General features: G+C 40.9%; 1 protein-coding gene across 8 annotated transcripts in view; it reads right to left on the reverse strand.

Annotated features, from left to right (window-relative positions):
• Positions 1 to 12,675, reverse strand: part of LOC126925343 (uncharacterized) — a 316,899-nt gene that overhangs the window by 182,268 nt on the left and 121,956 nt on the right. For all 8 annotated transcript variants that reach the window (XR_007713872.1, XM_050740786.1, XM_050740787.1 and 5 more), the window contains one exon: positions 11,348 to 11,426. The gene's annotated coding sequence lies outside the window, so the exon portion shown is untranslated. The remainder of the gene's footprint in view (positions 1 to 11,347; positions 11,427 to 12,675) is intronic.

A 12,675-nucleotide genomic window follows, 5' to 3' on the forward strand; every position in this document is an offset into this window, starting at 1 on the left:
AATTAGATTTCATAGGGACAATGGACCTCTCTCTGTACGGTACCTGTCAGTCACTGCACGACAAATGACCTGACGAGATCTGGAGCAACGATACGTCGAAGAAGCGCTCTTCGTTGCGAGCTGTTGCGTACAATCGGTTCTTAAAGAGCTATGGTCTTTCGAAGAATTCAATATCGGAATTATGCGAATAATATGCAAAGAACATTCTGAGTATCGTTTAATATGTGCTTAGAACGTAAGTAAAAATTAAACGAGTTTCGAATCTAGCAATAAAAGACAATAAAAAGAATTGCTTCTGAGAAACAGATAAAGTTCGTCAGCTTTCGACACTGAATTACGGGACAGACTGCAAGACCAGAAGATAATTATCCATTAACCTACCTTTTCAGAATTTAAATTCAATTAAAAATAACTCCCAACAGTCGTAATCTACGAATCTCGTTTAGAGATCTACTTAAACTCGTCCAAAAAGTTCAATGTAGATCTGATCTACTCGAATCTACAAGATTTAGGTAAATCTAGATCCACTTAAACTCTTCGGAAAATACGAGAAACTGCACAGGAATCAGCAATTTTGGCGAAATTGTCAGATCGATAACAATATGCAAAATGCTTCTTCTTGCATAATGAAATGAATAGTTTCGCATTATAAAACATTTCTACTTTACATAGTAAATATATCAACATACAAAATCATTGGAAACTTCCTCAACAATCCGATAATTAATTTCCATCACGAAATCCATTGTCCGCGACAATTCACTGCATCAATCATCAACTCCTTTTAACCTATTTCCACCTCGCCGGGACACTTTCTTCGTCTCTTCTTACAAAACATCCGTGGAAACTCCAGATATCCATCATGCTCTTCGCTTTTCTTTTTTGGCGGAAAAAGGTGAGCCATTAAAGGCCCTGGGTGACGATCTGTCGCGAGAAACGGTAACGATGCGTGGCTGATTCATAATCGTAGAAAGAAACGTGGAAGAAACGCGAACTAACAGCCGAAGAAACGTAACGCGTTCAGCCGGGATGGCCTGGCCCCTTGAAAACGCAACCCGGCTACACGAGTGCTCGTAAAAAACTTCCCCTTGAATCATCCTGGCCGCAGTTTCGCAACAACTCTCGTTACGATGTCGCCCCTGTACTAAAGTGGAGACCGTCTGCTCGAGCCAGCAGACGTTCTCCTTGTTATTACCACGAGGAGGTAAAAATAACGCCGGTCAGCTTCTTTCAAACTCGTGTCCCGGCTGATGCGAATATTTGCCTCCTTTCAAGGGATTTCGCCGTTTCTGGCATTAATTTGGGAAAACGTTACCGGTTGATTAAAGACGCTGATAACGGACCCGAAGGATGACATTTAATTATTCGTGATGGACGAAAGAGATTTTTACACGCTTTGATCCTGTGCAGAATCAAAATTTAATATTGAAGCGAAATTGGCTCAGAGTCTAGTTGGGCACTGTACTCGGGTTAGTTTCAAGGGACGTTAAACGACGATTAAAGACACGAAAAGAAGAAATTATGTACGAAATTGTACATTAGATATAAATATTTACAATAAAAATATATATCACCTTATAGCAGAAAGGGTGGCAAGGTAAGAAGCGTAGAAACCATTGTTCTATCACGTTCCCACGCATAACTAAAATTCTATTGTCTCCAGCATTCCCACACGATCTTAACCAAACCTCCAGGGTATTCAAATCTCAACCACTTTACTTGTCTCAGAAAAATCCACTGAAATCCCACTAAAATCCACCCGGGACAACCTGTACACATCAGAAACTCGAACCACTGGTCCAGCGCACCTGGGGACCGATCAGAAGGATCGATAACGAAGGCCTACAGAGCTGCAAGCGTCCAGCTCGTAAACGTCTGGAACCACGAATGCTTCTGATTCACGAGCTCGGCAGAGGTTCGGTACACGGTAGGCCAGGGCGACGCGTCGCTGGCTTGGAGCGGTTGCAAATTGAAGAAAGCAATATCAGGGGCCGGCTTTAATACCTCTCAGTCAGCCATCCTGGGAGGAACCCTCGCGGCCCGGTTAATCCGGAGTCAGCTGCCGGAAAGGAATGGAAGCCATTTCGGTAGGCCGTGGCTGATATCCGCCACCTGGCAATATTTCAACGATCCAGCCAGGCTACCAAGGGATAACGGACCTACTCTTTGTCCGTGGTAATGGCGGAACCGACGATTCCGCCACCGGGCAATTAGAGACGATCTTCCAGGGGTGCTCTCTCTTTCTCTGCAGGAGGGCATCCCTGTTGCGAGAGGGATTGCGCCTGAACAGCGCGTTGAATTGGCCTTGGAAAAAAGTGGTCGAAGAAGGGGAACGACTAGCTGCAGGGAGAATTAGGTGTTTCAGTCGAAGATGTTAGGGTTTGAGGTGCAACCCTGTCTGGCGAGCGTCTGACGCTGGGTTTGGGGACTACAGTGATTGTCTCTTTCTTCGTATTTCACATACGATAGTTTTTGAATGATTTTTAGTAAAGCATTTTAACTTGTTAACACCGCCACTTTCATATTATCAATTTTAAGCAATATTTGTAGCAATCGTACATACCTGTAAGTACAGAATTAGAAGAGCATTTTATTTCAACATCCAGCGGCCTCTAGGGAGGTCTAATTTCTATGAAAATGAGATTTGAGCTTGTAGAAAGGATATCCTGTTATAATTTTCTAAAGTTACCAACTTTTTTTTGTAAAAGAAGTTAGCCTAAAAAGAAAGCAAATAATTTTAACTCGAAAGTTTGAATATGGAATGTAATATTTGAAAGTACAGCGAGAGTTGATCATCGCATAACCTCAAATAGTAGATACGACATAGACAAGTAGGACTTGGAAGAAGCGATTATGCAAACGAGACTTTGAGAGAACGATTGTAATGTTGATTCAGTGTCGAACAAACAGTGGAAGGAAATTTTTAGCCGATGATCGAAATCTAAAGAACAGTTGAAGCCGTGCCAGCTGTCGAATATCGTGGCCACGCTAGCCAAGTAGTTTTATTTCTCTTCGGCACCTGCTCTCCAACTTACCAGCCATTCAGTTTTTCGTCGGGACTCTAACTACTCGCTCGTTCGAAAGCCCGTCGAAAGAAATACTCTCGTCCGATACTTTCAAATCGAAACTTCTTTTCCCCAGGAATTGAAAATCTACCGTTTCTGTTTCACTACGATCGAATTTACTCGAATCGGTGCCACGCCCCACTGGTACACTCTGTTTCTTTTATTTCAAAGTTACCCTCCATTTATTTTCTTTTAAAGCTATATCCTAAACGTAAAGTCTTCCTACCATTTTTGAAACGAAAAACAGTTTCGATATATACCAAACGTATAGAATGGAAAAGAACTAAGATAAAACAAAGATTCCTGCTTAAAATACAATTAATTTTCTATTTCACTCTACTAATTAAACCGTATCAAATGATAAACTTTCTTTCTAAACCTTCGACAAATGGCACTATGTTTAACATAACCTATACAGCCATTGATCTACGTACACATCCAAAGACGAACGATCCAAAAAGCATAGCAACTAGTATTTTCGTTGAGTAACGACAAACGTTCGTTAACACGACAGGAACCACGAGCCAAAAGTCATGTTTCCCGCGGTTATGCGTCTCCAACGTTCGCATAACCTCACTCTAACCTGTCTGCCTCGTAGCTGATTCGCCATGTTCGATGCAACGCGACAAAACATCTCGCGAGGAGAGGAACGGCTGGGGACACGGAGACAGCTTATTTACCCTCTAAGAGGCGAAGAACGAGAGCTGAAAGAGAAAGATGCCGGGAGCAAAGTTTTAATTGTAAGGCCGTCCTTCCACCGCTTCCTTGGTCCAAGGGATTCCGAGACTACTTTGACGCAGGACGAATGGTATTTGATTAAAGGAAGCGGAGGAATACCGATGATATTAAAATTTAATTGGCGTCGAGTCGAGCGGACGAAATACAAATTCGGGCGCCCGGCCTTTGTTCGAATTTACCCTTTCCAGCAGCGCCTTTTGTTCCGATCCGATGCCTCCTGCTTTCAGTTTTCCGTCTCTCGCAAAGGGATTTTTTATTTTGCTTCTACGGGAAAAGAATACCGCCATGACATGTATCGTATCTAAGATTAACTACCCAAGTTAATTCACAGACATCATCGATGAATATATTACGTGTGCCGTACGAAACGTTTTGAAATTCTTTTAGCACTGCGAAGAAAATCAAAGATGAATGTATTAATAGAGAAATACCGAAGAGGTAGTGAAAATTTTTAACAATATTTTCTTCAAGAGAAATTGAACGACTATAAAGGTATGAATAATAGAAGAATGTAAATAAGTTGGAAAGTGCAGCTATATTAATCTATATTAATAGGAACGAATATTAATAAAGAAATATCGAAAAAATACCAAGTATCTCGGAAAATATTTTTTCGAAGGAAGAATGGAAGGAAGTAATTCGCGATGGACAACGGTTGCACCGAACGAACTGAGTGAAAAGCACTCGATAACAGGGATATCCAGAATTCCGGAAGCGGAGGTTGGCTTCGACGGAAGGAAAGCTCGTGTCATCCTTGTCCCTCTTCCCATCGGAACGTCGTTCTTTGGCCCCTCTATTGCTTTCACAGCGAAATTTCCCACGTGCTTGATCACGTCTCAGATTTCGTTGCGTCGTTATCATTTTCTCGATATTTTTTCTCGTTTTTTCTCTTCTCTCTCGTTCTCCGTTCCATGGCTTTCCTTTTTTTTCTACCCTCGTCTCCTTTGCCATAGGGGAGGATTCAGAATGTCAGCAATGTTCGACGAAAGTGGACGCTCGGTGCGTGTGTTATTGGATACCTTCTAGGATACCTTTTTCACGACGAGCTGCAGTGTCGAGGAATAAATTGATTGAAATTCTTCTGCCCCTGTGAAATATCCTGGCGACGTCTTTTATTTAAAAATTTGCTACTTCCCTAGAGAAATATGGAGGATTCTCTTGTTCCTGTTGGAATTCGGTTTACGAAATCAACAGGAGAAATAAACAAGTGACTTGCAGAAGAATGACGATGTGTTGACAACGATTATTTAGGGAACATTATTTAACGAATACAGAAGAAAATCAGAACGAGTTAAGTTTTTAATTTTTTACGGAAGAAGGATTAAAAATTGAATGGGTTGTTTCACGTGTCATGAAAATTGTCTGTTTATTTGGTTTTCAAGTTTATATCCAAGATAAATGCATCGAGTGTATTGAAGAGCAGAAACTTCAACGCCCAAAATGCCTCAAACCACGTCAAAGACACGTCAATCCATCTAATCCCGCCACTGATCCACTCACCAAGATTGAATCTCTGAAGTTCTCAAAGACCCACATCCGAATCAATGTTCCGTTCATATGTATACCTTGGCGAATAAAATCTACCCTTATTCGCATAATTACGCCCCTTTACTGCTCAACTATTGCTTAAAGATTGTTGAAATTTAACAAAGAATTTATTCAATTTCACAGCTCGCTGTGTTTCACGTTTATGTTTATCTTAACTTTTATACCGGTGCCGAAAATATACGGCAATCAACCCCGTATTCAACCCTTTAGTCCACGTCAGACTCTAAGTACGAAGCGTATTAATATTTCAAGAAGTTTTATTATATTTACACTAGGAAATAAACAGACCATTAAAAGAAATATGGAAATAGGTATGTAGGTAGCCAGTTACGCTAAAGTTAACCAATAAAACCAAAGTTTCCACCCTCATTCCCATAATTTCAATCTCCTTCCTTCGTCCACTACTTCTGTAACGAAATTTACGTTATGCCTGGTCACGTTTCGGAGACACATTGCCATGATTCCCGTGTCTCCAGACTCACCCCTTTCCCCTACGCCACGACTTCACTCACCCCTCGTTTTAAGAGGAGTCACTCTCATCAACGGCGAGCCCTCGAACCAAGAGATGCGCCTCAGCGGCCACGTAGCTCTGTTTCATCCCCTCCATCATTCAGCGAGTACATTATGCAACGAGGGTGCTTGTCGAGACAAGGGTGCTTTCCGGTAAAACACGACCAGGGGTGTCTAAGGTCGAGCCAATCGCCGACTCGAAAACATTTCTTGGCCGTCGAGCAACGTTAGAGCCCGTTAAAAGTTAGATTAGTCTAAGTAGCTTGAAAGGCCTAATGACTAAACGACAAAAAGAAAAACGGGGATTCGAGAGGGTGAGAAGAGGACTAGGAACCAGGCTAAGTAGTTCTTTGCCATGATTTGGGTCACAACCCCTGACCTAGCCGAGGTTTTGTTCCATCAGTGTACGCGGGGTCGAAGAAATAACGTTTCCAGCGTGAAAATTAGGCTGGTTGAATGGGGTTCAGACCGATGGGCCATTGTCAACCATGTTTTCCTTGTGACCGCCGTTTTTCGAGCAGGTGAATTTAGTCGAGGTGTTCCCGAGGCGTGACAGTTTTCACAGGATACGATAGTTTCAGATACTTGAGGATTTTGAAGTTCATGAAAGAGTAATCGTGGTTTTATTATCATTATTTGATAGATTTCGTGTTACCGGTGTTTATGGCACGTCCATTTCAGTATCGTTTTATCTTAAATAATCTTAACTAACACTCTAAATCTCACATATTTGGCAAACATGCATCCATCCGTCAGCAGATGGCAAAAATCATTCCAGACAACCTAATCAGCCGAAACGTTCCAGTTGGAATTGCCTAGTCAGCTCGAGGCACACGCGAGCAGTCGAAAGAAAGCTGTCCTGACCCTCGGCCAAGTCTGATAAGAGATAAATTACAAGACACGAGAGAACGAAACGTGGCCGTAACTCGCAACGAAATCTAGCGGCCAGCACCATAATCTACGCCAGATACGACACCACGTGGTAGTACTACTTCCCTGTCTACTACTCGATCCCTAGCAGTATGTGTATAAATCTACCTTGGACAAAAACGTTGCCAGGCAGACGTATCTACAGGGTGGTCAAATAGTTCACAATCAAACTTATCAGAAGAGACAAAAATTTATTGAGAAGGTAGATCCATCTACTATTTCCCTCTCTCAATCCTTTCTGACGACATTTCTCAGTCTTTCAATAAGACGTAGAAGCATGAACGAATTTTTCACACAATAGCAGAGTTTATAGTAATTATTCTTTTAGTACGTATCGGTTTCCAAAAATACATGTTATCGTGATATCCTATAACAACTTTAACGCAACGTCTCGATCAAATTAAGAGACGCGAGTGAAAAGTGACAACGTTTCGTACGTGTCCCTAGGTAAATGACCAGCAACTGAAATTTGATCTTAACTTCTTGAAACACTCTGTAGGTACACGTACGTAGTATTACGACTGTATTCGCGTCTACGCTATCGAGCAATGAAGAGAAAGCCCGTCTAAGCCCCGGCTAAACACGGCAGAATGTCTATAACTCTCAGAACTCGTCCGTCTCGAATTAACCTCTCTCAATTAAGACAATGGTCCCCGGGTCCCCCGGACATCCTCTTCTCATCGAAGCGAGAATAGAGCAGCCAGAAGGGAAGGATCTCAGAGGTTCTCAGAACTAAGTGTCTCTGCAGCTCCTGGTTCTATGTATATTTATATGGAAAACTCGAGAACACGACGAGGGCGGCGAGAGGAGCGAGGAGAGACGAAGGTCTGCAGAAACGGAGGAAGGATTGCCAGCATTCGGTCTGAGCTACGTGGACAGCTGCTTAGAAGAGAAATGAGAAAGTTTTCTCCCTAAGAGTGGAGAAAACGGTGTTATCTTTTGTCACTCAAGTGTTCTGATTCTGATGTTTGTTGGAAGACGAATCTCCGTTTCTCCGTTCAATAGATTTAATGTTTGGATACTTGATAGATCTTAGGAATTTCTGTGATATAGGATTTATCGTTAAGCTAACACGATCGTGGATTCTAGACTCGATGATATGGATCGTATCAAATATATTATGAAAATAGATAAATAAAATTAAAATCTCTCTTCCCCCTAATACAGTTGAAAATAACTTTAAAGAAATATTCTAATAGGAATCGTTCTGTTCTATACACTAACATTTTCCAACCAATTCGTTGATAAAATTTATTTCAAGCACAATCGAAAGATCCTGTATCGATTCGACGGATATAGTGGAACAATTTTAAATTACGAATAATTCCTCGATAAAAGTCAAAGAATTCTGAATTCATTCCCCGATAAAAGTCGAGTAATTCTAAATTATTTCTCCGATAAAAGCCATTCGAACATAATCAAACAATCCGAAAGTAGTTGCCTGAGATAATTGCCTAATAAAGAAATCATTCCAAGTGGTTATAAATTTAAAGGTACCAGCACACCAAAAATACCAAGTCTGGCCGGATTCTTTATTCGTCACGAAACATGGTCACCAGTTATCGATCAGTGAATGGAAGCAGTCGACGAACGGAACAACACCGTGTCACGGACGTACGGAGGCACTTGGAAAACGCGATACTGGAATTCAGTAGCGTCGCGATGAGAACCGGAAGAAGGAACGTCGATACTGCTGTCTCCCTTCTACATTTAGGTGATCGCTTCGTCTCGAAGGAGCACTCTCGCTTTCAGTCAAGACAACCAGACTTATCGATTAATCGGCCAGATAGACGCGGCTCTCGGATTCAGAATCGGCACCAGGATTCGATCTGGTCGCGTTTATCTTGCCGCGGAGCGGATAACAGCCTCGGCAAGTTCGTCGTTCAACGGAACATCCGGCCAGGAAATGAATCGTTCCGCGAGGAAACACGACGAATGTTCCAGTGGCTGAAGGGAAACGCGGTTCCACTTTGAGGTTGGGATGGATAGAGAACTCGAGAATTTCTGGTGACTTGGGATCGTTCAATTGTGTTAGGATGCTGATTTATATTACTTTCGAAATTCGCTCGAAACACGATCCGTATCGTAAAGGCCAATGCGTAATTAAACAATCCTAGATCGAAGTAAGTAAAGATCTTCTTAGTTATAGAAAAAATTCAGTGAGTTGGTTCTTGCGAATTTGAATCGTGCAATGTGATAAATGAAACTGTGATTCTTTAAACGTTGAGTCGAAAAATGTGATGAATGAAATACTCGTTAAATTTGAATTTTCATCGTAAAATATGCAATGCACGGTCGATTAATTCTCATCTCGGTATCGAAATTAAAGGCTTCATTATTACCGTAAATCATGAATTTCGACAGAGTGAAACAATTACGAAAAGCTTGGTATAAAGACAAGCAATATAAATTTCCGCGATGAAAAATGAGCCCGCACGGCAACGAGTAGAAAGCCCTTTAATAGAAAGCTCAATAGCCTGTGTGTCATGGCACCGATTTCCATATCCGATACGGACCGCGCGATTTTAAGAGCCGGCTTAAATTATTTCACATAAGCCCCCGCACCGCTATGTCCACAGCGAATTTGTCATAAGCCAATGTAAATTCGATGTAAAATCAAGATATATGTTTCGCGCTTCAGTAAATGGATCACATGATAATATCGTGATATAAATGTGGTACAAACGAAAATCCATGATGTCGAAAAGATTACAACGTCGATAAGAGTAGATCTTTTTCGTCTAAATTTGTGCGACTGGCTCAAAAAAGTATTTGGACGCTTAATATAGAAGAGTGTAAAATTTTTTAAGGATTTCGATGTACAAATTCTGACGTGTAATTCATAAGTTTCTGGTCATAGCTTTAAATTTAACTTTGATATTTACATTTGGCATTCTCCTAAATTTTAATCTACGGATTTTGGTTTTCCTCTTTTCACCGTACTAATTCTTAACCTTTGCATCGATTTGACATTAAGAAAGAAACTAAATTACGAAAACTGAGAAACGAGCGAAGGAATGAAATATTTTGTGATGTAAATGAGCCGCCTAACTGCGTACTACGCCACTTGATAAGACATTACCTAAACACCAAATTGCTCAAATGACGACTAACATAGCCTGGCGCCACCTAACAATCCTCGGTAATCTATTTTCCAATCTATCGAGAAAATTACTCGACCAACACGGCCGAGATCCCATCGAAATAGTAATCTACGTAAAAATGAATTCGTTGAAAGTCAGACTTTCTCTCTCTCTTTCTCTTTGCATAGCGGAAACGTTTCAGCGAAACGGAGCCAGGTTCGCGATCATTTCCGGCGTCTATTCGGTGGCTGGTACTCGGGCGCGTATGAAGAATCGTATTTAAAATTCATTTCCCCTTAACGGTCGTTTAATCAGTTCGTACCCTGGCCGCCCCCTCCCTTTGTCTTTGCCATTAAATTATGTTCTTTCTCTTCTCTCCACCCATGCAAAATGGGAAATGTGCAAGGTAGCCAGAGGGTTCTAATGGGGGAGGAGTCAAAGTGTTTCTTTGAGAGAAATAAATAAACCCGGCAATGGATTCAGAAGAGAGCTATCCATTTCACGGGGGATCGAGCCTCCCTTTCTAAATCACTTTTATCTCTAATTTCGAAATAATTTCGCCGGGCGCAACCATTGTCTGTGTTGCTCCAGGCGAACGGATACTCCTCGGGGCTAGAAAAAGTTTTAATCCGTCGCTTCGTTCAATATGGCTTCTTCTGTACTTCCGGTTGCCCGGGAATAGAGGTTACGTCAGGTTAATCTGCGCTTTCTTCGTCGCCTTATATTGGATCGCGCCGAGATAACGGACCGTTTAAGTGGAGTTTGATGAACTGAAATATTAGACCTTAAATGCATAGCGTTTTTGTATCAGTGTATTTTCCATACACTACCACGTACAGGTTTCGCGTGTATTTTCATGAAGTTGGAATTTTATTAAATAAATGGCGTGTTCACCGTGATGATGGTGATGTTTTGTTGTTTTTTATAGAACTAGAATTTCAGTAAATAACGTGTACGCAGTGTTTCTGCATGTATTGGCAACAGGTTTTCCTGTTTATGTTAAAAATATCTCTTAACGAGACGCATTGTAGCAATTTCACAACAATCGCAGACATTTTTCCAAATAAAATATAGAAAATACGAAATGGATTTTTCAATCTATTTTTCTGTTACACGTAAGACATTTTTTATACGCTTTTTTATGTTTGGAAAAATTATGCATTTAGAAATGAGAATAGAAAGGAATTAATTTTCAAATTTTAGTTTATCTGATTCTTCGATAAAGGTTCTAAACTTATTTCAAGCATAACAGTGCTTTATTAAATGTCTGTATATGACATTTAATAAAGAGAATCTCTTTAAATTATTATGTACATTGCAAAGAATCTTTTTAAATTATCCACATTACAGCGAATATTTCTCTTTTCAAATTATCATTTTCAAGATGTTGAACTTGACTTTATGCCGTAATTTAACAAAATGTCGCGAAATATATCTGAAATGAGAATTTCATCTAAGGGAAATTTAACTCACCGCTTGTAGCACTGCACTCTAGTTTTCTCCAGATGTCGCGTCCTCCCTGAAATCACCGCATTTTACACACTGGTGTACTCTGCAACATAAAAGAATATCCAATTAAAAACCTTTTGCCCTAACGATCTTGGCATTTTTCGAAATGTTTCATCGATTAAACAAATCTGTCGCGAGAGTATATCTTAGCGATAAAGATTTATCAACCGATAAGTATCGTAGTGTCTTTCTTGAGTCGCTTTATAGTCTTGCCACGATCGTACCAGTATCGTAGCAGGACATACGTAACGACGATAACCAGACAGTCTCAGGAATTTCGCAACGTAGGAAAATAATTTGACTAGTAAGCGAAAATCCAGGTCGTATCTCGCGTTTCGAACTCTGGTAAGTAGCTCCGACATCGGACCAGCACGTTTCGTCGTGTATGGCCGCTGTAGCGATATGTATCTACGTTTAAGTACTTTCAATTTCCGCCAAGGTACGCCAGGAATAAATATGTTTATCGACGTTCCTCGGTTATCCTCGTATTTTGTTACAATGCACGATACTGTGCCACGATATTTGGAAATTGTGTCGCGACAGCAGGCACAAATATAGTGGGGCAATAAATTTCAGGTTAAGAAGGATCATTTCTAAAACGAACCACGAATATCTGCCGCTATAAATGACTTTACAACTTAAATTCGAAATTCGACCACGCTCCTTGAAGCTTTGTATCAAATTTGTTCCGATACAGGTTTCTAACGATACAATTAAATGGAAGCCTAATTACAATGATCACTGAAATTCTCAATTACAAGGAAGAACAAAATCGTTGCAGTTCGATCTATCCTTCATTTTCTCATGCAAACACGCGTTGCCAAAAATTGGAAAATGTCCACATACTTTGAAACTGTACCGTATTTTCTCGATGTCACGCGTCGTTCTATCAATAATCACTTGCTGGAAATACCAAGATTTATTGAACTTGGCGTATATATTGTTTGCGATGGTAGTATCATGTACAGCTGTTCGAGCAGGTATCAGGCGAACCAGACCAAAATCTCAATACGAGTACACACGTGCAAACAGACGATCGCAAAATCCTAGCTCGAGGATACGATGTTCTCGAGAAGACGGAAAGGTCTTGTGGACATTCGCACACAAGAGCCAGCAATCGACACATGTTCGCGAGAAACGGTGCACCAGCCGAGAGAACCATACACCTAGTCAGTCGATTCTTCGATGTAATATCTGCAGCCCGGTCTGCAAACAAACTTGCCTCTGTTTCTTCGCGCGAAACACTTTCTTTAGGTTACCGTGTACTGTACACTTGTATGACAGAGCGTGCT

This window comes from Bombus affinis, chromosome 16, assembly GCF_024516045.1.
Source record: "Bombus affinis isolate iyBomAffi1 chromosome 16, iyBomAffi1.2, whole genome shotgun sequence".
Lineage (NCBI taxonomy): Eukaryota > Metazoa > Arthropoda > Insecta > Hymenoptera > Apidae > Bombus > Bombus affinis.